Source organism: Ursus arctos, unplaced genomic scaffold (assembly GCF_023065955.2).
Source record: "Ursus arctos isolate Adak ecotype North America unplaced genomic scaffold, UrsArc2.0 scaffold_23, whole genome shotgun sequence".
Classification (NCBI taxonomy): domain Eukaryota; kingdom Metazoa; phylum Chordata; class Mammalia; order Carnivora; family Ursidae; genus Ursus; species Ursus arctos.
In genome coordinates this window covers 16,210,232-16,218,877 of record NW_026622908.1, presented here as the reverse complement: position 1 = coordinate 16,218,877, position 8,646 = coordinate 16,210,232, and the positions used below count along the sequence as shown (strand labels likewise).

Genomic DNA, 8,646 nt, shown 5'->3' with positions numbered 1-8,646 from the left:
AAAAATATTTTATTATGGGAAATTTCAAATACACGCTAAACAGGATAAGATGGCGAACCCCTAGGTATCCATCACCCATCAGCACACCACTATTTTTAACCACTGAAAAAGTTTCCATTGTACAAAGGAGCTTCTTATTTATCTAAACGCTTATTGGACATTTGAGTACTGCTAAATTTTACCATTATAAATCATACTGCAATGAACAACCTTACTCATAAGTTGTCACTTACTTGGTTATTTCCATATGATAAAATCCCTTTCAGTGACAACTTTCAAACCTATCTTTCTCCCTACCAACTGACGTCCTGGGTCACTGTTCATTCCAAAAGTAATGCAGAGTCCCAAGATAAAGGGAAATACAGGGCAGCAGGTCATGTCTGAGCAAATGTTTTACAATTTTTAATAATACTCTACGCACATATATTTCAAGGAAAATATGATTTATACATAAGTTATCAGACTGAACTAAAATATGATTTGGTCCTCACTTTGACAGCACATATACTAAAATTGGACTGATACGGAGAAGATTAGCACAGCCTATGTGCAAAGCAAACTCATGAAGTGTTCTATATTTTCATTAATAAACAAACAAATAAATAAATATTTGTGATTCAAGAGTTTAATGTCTCTTAAATGATTATTTAATGAGAAAAATTCTGAATTTCCCCCAAAGCTTCCACTCCCTAATATAAATCCTCTTACTGGAGCGAGTACTGTGAGTCAGGGCCTTGCAGTTTGATAGAAAGATATGAATCCTGGTTTCAGGCACACACTAACTATAAGCTGTGTGACCTAAGTCAAGTTATTTGACTTTTTCCAAGCCTCTATTTTTTCCATTTGTAAACTGGCAATTCTAACTCACAGGTTCCTTGTGAAATGTAGGTAACATGGTGTTTATGAAAGCATCTATGACCAAGCCTGGTATACGATGGGTGCACAATAAAAATTTCATATTTTTTTTATCCTTTTTTTTCTCTCTTATTTTCAGGTTATACTCGAGGCATGAGTGCTGCAGTGATTTTGGGCAGCAATTTTCATGTTATAGTTCTTAGTGAGCATGTGCTTCTTGAGAATATGTCCAGCAATCAATAACATTGTTTTGAAATTAGTGTTTTTCCATGACACCAAAACCAAATTTTGGAAAATTCTTTCAGGTAAGCCCTTTCTTTGGAAAATTCCCATTCCCCGATTTGCAGCAGCCAAGCGCTATTTACCCCAGGACCCAACACCTTTCAAATTGTTATTTTCAATGTTAATAAATGATTTCATTCATTTCCTGTTTTCCTCTGTTCACCAACCTGCCAGCAGCAGTCACATGCTGACCTTAAAATAACTGTACTGGTAAACAACTGATTCAGATTGTTAGTAGGATATCTGTAATTGTGTTACACAGTCAACCCAGTTGGAAATGAGTAGACATGGCTCCTAGCATCTAGCTGTGTGAATTGTGACTGCAAGTAAAGAATAGGTTTAGGAGGGCCTGGAAAAAAAGGGTATCATAAAATTTGAAAAGATGAGTTCAAGGTTGATGAGAAGCGAAGGCTCTGTTTTGCTCTTGTCATATTCTCCAGAGTGGCTGGCACATGGCAAGCACAGAGCAGGAATTAATAAGTACATCTGGGTTGAGCGGCTGCCAGGAAGGGAGCAAGTGTTATCCTTCTCCAAATTCAATTTTGCTCGAATATTTTTTTCAAGACCCTTCCTATTTTTAGTAATTTTCACTATTTGGGCTTTCTTTTCTTCACCTGTCAAACTTCTCTTTGTATTTCTTACTCTACCTAGTGGCAAGGCTGGCCCTCCGAGAGTTCAGTAAATGTTTGTTGAATGAACAAAAGGTACAGAAGATCTTCTGCAAAAGATACAAGAAGCTAAACTTTGAATGTTTCGAAAGAGAGAGATTGAGAGAGTGAGAAAGATGGAACGCATGCCTTTGTGCGTGGATGGCTACATGTATGATTTTAAAGTGCTCCGCTGCAAGATGAGACACCAGATCACTGTTGCACTAAGATGTATACTCACTATTCATGGCTTTCTGATGTTGAAACTTAATTAAGAAAACTCTACGAAGCATTCAAATTTGGTTTCTCAACAGTGATTTTGATGACTTGAGTTGTGTTTTTTTCATCCTTATTGCTTTCAGATATACATAAATCTTTTCTCTCCATTTTCCCCCATGTGTGTGAAATGTGATACTTTTCAGTATTCTTGGGTTCTTTTGGAATCCAGACTTTTTACTTCCTCCACATCTGCTATGAAACTGAATATTGATTAATGTGACCCATAAACCTAACTGGTTAAATGGGGCCATGACCAATTCCTATTCTTGGATTCGTTTAGGAGTTTCTATCATTTTTTCCAATTTCTCTCTTAACTGAGCTTTGTTGCCGTTGTCGTTGTTGTTGTTGTCATTGTTAATGGAAAGATTATAGGAAAATTATACCGGCAGTAAACTTTTCAAACACATCTGAGGCTTAAATTCCAAGCCTTTGACCAACAGTAATCCAGACTATGTCGCTAACTTTAAGATAAAAATGTTTCTAACCTTGCCACTTCTGCCCTTTAAAAAGTACAGAATAACGTGAAAACATATAACACCTAAACATCTCCAAAAGGCAGTGCCCATTTCTTTGAAAGTTCACATACGACAAAGAATAATTAGCAATAAAATAAGGCTATCATTCAATGATTCCACAGGAAAAAATAATACTTAAGAAGAAAAAAATTGTAACCCTCAAGGGTCTGATATTCTGACTTAGACTAGTAAAAAGATGCTAAAAAAGATGGATGCTATGAAGACTGGGAGAGCAATTCAAGTCATACTATTATTTTTCCCAAACGAAGGGGGATACAGAGTCCCAAGGGGTGCTATTTACAAAAATACAATGAAACCCTCCATAGTTTGTACAACATGGAGACCTGAATGTATGCAAGCAAATGAGCAGAGGCTTCCTCTAAGTAGCCACTCCCATAGAAAGTCTTAATCCCAAAATATTGCCTTGTTAATCTTTGGAATTACCTTAAAGGTCTGTGTTACATTCTTTGGTATATCCTTAATAACTGCAAATAATCCTTCAATGGTGGACTTGACATTTGGAAATATTAAAAATCTTTAGGTACCAAATCTCATATAAATCATAGAACCTGACAAATGTCAAATTTTTTTTTTGGTTAAAAAAAAAGAAATAATTTTGAGGTATTTAGATTAATTTTTCCATGTGACTGAAGTGACTCTGAACATTTTTCCCAAGGAGATAGAAGACGTTTAGGAGCAAAGGAAGCCTCAATACATGTGGTCTCCTAATGACATAATTTTGAGGATAGCAATATTAATTTGGTTATTTTATATTTTTTCCAAGTCTCGTTTTGTTAATATCACATGCAAAATCTAGTTTGAGTGTCCATATTGGTGTCTTGGTCTCCTCAGAGATGAAATGAGAAGAATATACTCTAAGGAGGCTGTTTCAGAGAATGCGTACCTAAAAAATAAATTGCTCTGGAGATTTCAAATAACAATCCAGATGGAGAATACTTTTGGAAAAACCTCTGTCTTGAGGCAAAGGACTTGATCCCCCACCTGACCCCATTACAAGTTTATCAACACTATGTGAGACAATTCAATATAACCATTTCGCAGAAGGGGTGACAAAAGGGAGTAACTAAGAGTCAACATGATTCCTGAGAAAGTTGCATTTTACACTTCACCTGTTGATTATAGATCAGCAATTCTGCACAAGATTTCCAGTTGTGGACAAAATAATCAAGCAACCTCTTCCTCTTGATCTTTTTGGTTTCATAATGAACCCAAGGACTAATAAGGCTGAACAAGTTAGACTTCCCCCAAAACCAGCATACCCCCTCTGCATTTAGAAGGAAAAACCACAAACTAAAAAAATAAAATCAGTCTTTGCACACAGCACAATTAATTCTACCACCTGAGAAGTCTCCCTACTTCCCATTTGCTTCTATTGCAGGTAGAATCTATTAAGGTTAGTCAGAGGCCCGGGGGTGGAGTGCGTGGGGTATGTGTGTCTGTCTTGCGTTGGCCTGTTATTGCCGTGGTGCTCACAGGACCATGGGAGGCAGTGTTGAGTGATCCCTTTTTTGTCTAGACAGATATTCATAATGAAATAGATGTCTGGCTCTGGAAGTTAACTTCTTAGACGGGAGGTATTTTGGTTTACAAAGGCCCAAATAAGAATGGATGACATTGTCTTGGATAAAGCCACAGAGACTAGGAGGAAAAATGAGCAGGGGATGGAGAGAGGGTAAGGAGATCTCCTGCTGAAAGTTAAAATGACACCTATGGCAGAATAGTGACTATAATAAGAATCCTGTGTGTTAGATCATATTGACCTGGAAAGCATTCTTCAAGTCCAACTTTCCCAGACATCCAAATAACCTGCCTTGATCTTCTTAATGCCCCCAAATGATTGTGAGTTTTCCTAATGACTTGTTTTCCTTTGGCATTCTTAGGACCCTTGATGTTAGCGGAAGCTAGAGCAAGCCTCTGGGAGTTCACATCACACAGTTTCCATGACCATTTTATGAATTTCATCATAAGCAAAGCTAGTTGGACAAAGAATGAGCTCTTGCTTTTTATTTTTACATGTCCCCCCTTCCCAATTTTCCATACTGTGCAATGACATTTGAAAGGAATTTCTCATAACTAATCCGTTTCTATCTGTTAATGAAAGTGTATCATCCATTGGTTGGCCAAATTTAATGTCTCTGAGTTATCTAGAAATGAGGATGTGATACAATAAAACAAGTTAAAATAGAGTGAGATGAGGAAATACTTTCTAAAAACTCCTTTTTTCCCCTGTTTTCTCCCCCCTTTTAAGCATTACCAGCATTTGCCTGCCAGGTGGAACTTATTTGGATAATAGAGCACAGATGTACCTTGTTGTACTCAACAGATGAATTCCTGAAAAGCTGCATTTGATAGAATTTTTATAAATTAAATCATATTTTCCTGTAGACTTGCATTATGGTAACAGAAGCCATTATCCACATTTGACTGATCTTCAATTGGCAGAGGCCTCACACTTGGGCTTCAGGTTTCTCAGCCAAATCTCTTATGTCAAACAGTTAATGATCTGGAAATAATAAGCACTTATGTGAGCTGGGGGAGCACTATACTTAAAGGAAATGTGATTGTATTCCTCTGAAAGTAAAGAATCTTTATTTTATGATGTGAATTTTCGCTCAAGGAATCTTAGACTATCAGGAACATTACAGATGCTGCAATGCAAGCCTCTCTTTCTTGCAGAAGAGGAAACTGAGGCCCCAAGTGTGTATTCATCTGTGCCAGGGTGCAACAATAAATGCAGGAAAGAACAACATTTTGAGTTTGGCAGCCTTGAATTCAAATGTTCTCTTCCCGGGGTACCAGCTGTTTGGCTTTGGGCAAGCTTCAGAATTTGCCTGACCCAGTGTCCTTATCTTTCAGACAGAGATGGTATTACCCACCTCGAAGGGTTGTTGTAAACATTAAATTAGGTAATGTATATAAAGGGATAACATAGTGCCTTGAACACTATAAAAGCTGGATGAATGTTTGTCTTCTCATTTCCATTTTCTGGATTTTTTTTAAATGATCTATTTTTTTAAAAAAACACATTTCTTTTAAAATCGTAAAGGTAATAATGCTTGTTACTAAAATTTAAAGAAAATAAAGAATATAGAATAAAAATCAAATGGTCCCTTTCCCAAACCCCGAGCTCCTTTCCCCGAACCTTTTTCTAAAGGAAAGCACCATTAACAGTCTGGTTTGCTTTGAATCCTTCCAGATGTTTTTCTTTTTAGGTGAAGCACATCCTGTACTAACATCATTTTGAGAAACTTCAAAGAGTCTTTGTATCAGTCTATTGCCATAAAAATGCTGTGTAACAACCACCACAAAATCTTAGTGATATGCAATCATTAGTATTTATTTCTTACTCCTACATCTGAGGATCAGGTGGGGTACATTTGGCCTCCAGGCTCTCAGCAGGAATTTCCTGCTCAAGCCTGCTCTACAGGTGGGGGGTGGCCGAGGTTTCAGTGCAGGTCTGTTGCACGTGCTTCTCATTCTTCTGAGACCATCAGGGTACATGAGGCATGTTCTTCTCAGGGCAGAGGTTGGACGTTCCCTGAGAGATGAGTGGGAACTAGTGATGTCTCCTGAGGACAAAGTACACAATGGGCTCACTTTTACTCTGGCACAAATTCCATTAGCCAAAGCAAGTTATCTGGCCAACCCCACCAAAAGTAGGAAGGGAAGTAACTCCATTCCTAGAGAAAGGAGCTATCAAGTCCCATGGCAAATGGCATGACCAGAAGGAAGAGTGAACAGTGGGGACCAATGGTGCAGTCCTCTATAGTCACAGCAAGGGCAAATCCATTGGAAAGCAGAACATATACCCCTTGTCCCTACAGCACGAGTGTAAATGCCTGGTGGGCAAGGACAATGATTGTTTTGTTCCTTGTTTTACTTCCATCAAACTTGGAGATTGGGGAGAAAAACAATTGGTATTGAGTAACTATTTGTTGAATGAAGATAGAGAATTCTGGTCCAGGAGAGTCCAGGAAACAAAACCAGGACTATTAACCCCAAATGTTATCTGTATGTGTTTGTGAAGTTACCTCTTTTCCTTCATACATCAACAGCATTTATGAAAATGGGAAGCTGGCAGCCAGTATTTAGAGCAGGCCAAAGGTTCCTCAGAAGGCCCTCTGTCAGTCAGTGTAATTTTTGTGCCCGTATAAGCCTTCACTTAATTGCTCTGGCCTGACCATCTAAGAATGACAAGCCCATCAGTAACATGTGGAAATAAAGCCTGAACCCACAGCTTGCCGTTAAATGTCAGCAGCATGGCTATGGTGTTGGCCTGAAATTTAGATATGGTTCCAACCCAATTGTCCTTTATAATTGGTTGTGTTAACAGATAGAAAAACAGTCAAATGAACATCGTGGGGTCCTCTGAAGGACAACCAGCCCACTGAGGCTGTGGAAAGGACCTGTTTCTGAGCAGGGAGGAGAGGAGGCTGGCTGGGGAAGCTGGAACCTGGTGCCTTGCCTCTAGCACTTGTGCTGGGATCCCAGGGAACATCCTCGATAGCGCTTCCATTCCCCTCCCCCACTCCACTCAGGTTTACCTCAGGGCCATCCAGTCCTCTCTGTGTTTCATTTCACATTATCGTTCAGATAATCATAGTGCATTTATATAATTAGCCTAATTGTGGGTAACTGTGTGCCGGCACTGTGTAATTATGAAACCTAGCCTCCAACACTGTGGCACAATCTGTAGGCAAGAGACACTGTACGTGCAAAGCAGCCACTTGATCCTTCTTCTTATTCAGGGATTTTTTTCCTTTCAAGGTGCCAGAAAGAAAGAACAGGACTCTTTGTAAACCCATTATCTGCAAAACAAGGCCCCTGACAAGCACTTTCCAGAGTTTTGGCACTGGAAGTCAAAACCAAGTGTAGGGGAAATGTTACGTCGTCTCTGGAGCTGGAGATGGTTTCCTTCGCACACTGAGGAGCAAAGGGTCAAATTGCAATCTTGGGGTTGATCCCCTCACCCAGGGCAGTCTCACTGAAGGTGATTTTGAACTAAGGCTTTGTATACACCATCCTTAATACGGGTTCGTTAGCATGAGTTTGGGGATGGTGGGAGGGTCTCTCCTCTCCCAGAACATCTCTGGTATCAGCACCCACAAATGCCATTGTCTGGACCTTATATGGCCATAACAACAACTCTGTGTTGAGCGTTTAAAATCTGCCGGCCAACTGCTGTGCTGAACATTGGCATGCATTATCTTATGGAACCTTAACACTGCTCTTGATGAATAGGGAGCTTCAGCTGAGATTCCAAAAAGTTAAGCAAGTTGATCAAATTCCCACAGCCAGGGAGTAGCTTCACAGGCATTTTTTTTATTATGATAATATTTTTTATTATATTATGTTAGTCACCATACAGTACATCCCTAGTTTTTGATGTAAAGTTCCATAATTCATTACTTGTGCATAACACCCAGTGCACCATGCAATGTGTGCCCTCCTTACTACCCATCACCAGCCTATCCCATTCCCCCACCCCCCTCCCCTCTTAAGCCCTCAGTTTGTTTCCCAGAGTCCATAGTCTCTCATGGTTCATTGCCCCTTCTGTTTACCTCCCCTTTCTTCTTCCCTGTCTTCTCCAGTCCCGTCCATGTTGCAACAAATGTTGAGAAATCGTTCTTTTTGATGGCTGAGTAATATTCCATTGTATATATGGTCCACATCTTCTTAATCCAGTCATCTGTTGAAGGGCACATCAGCTCCTTCCACGATTTGGCTATTCTGGACAAAGCTGCTATGAACATTGGGGTGCATATGGCCCTTCTCTTCACTACGTCTGTATCTTTGGGGTAAATACCCAGTAGTGCAATGGCTGGATCATAGGGTAGCTCAATTTTTAACTTTTTGAGGGACCTCCACACTGTTTTCCAAAGTGGCTGTACCAACTTGCATTCCCACCAACAATGTAGGAGGGATCCCTTCTCAACATCCTCTCCAACATTTGTTGTTTCCTGCCTTGTCAATTTTTGCCATTCTAAATGGCGTAAGGTGGTATCTCAATGTGGTTTCGGTTTGAATTTCCCTGATGGCTAATGATT

General features: G+C 39.5%; 1 pseudogene; it reads left to right on the top strand.

Moving 5' to 3' along the window:
• Positions 1 to 483: 483 nt before the first annotated feature.
• Positions 484 to 582, top strand: LOC113265137 (U6 spliceosomal RNA; annotated as a pseudogene).
• The last annotated feature ends 8,064 nt before the right edge of the window (positions 583 to 8,646 follow it).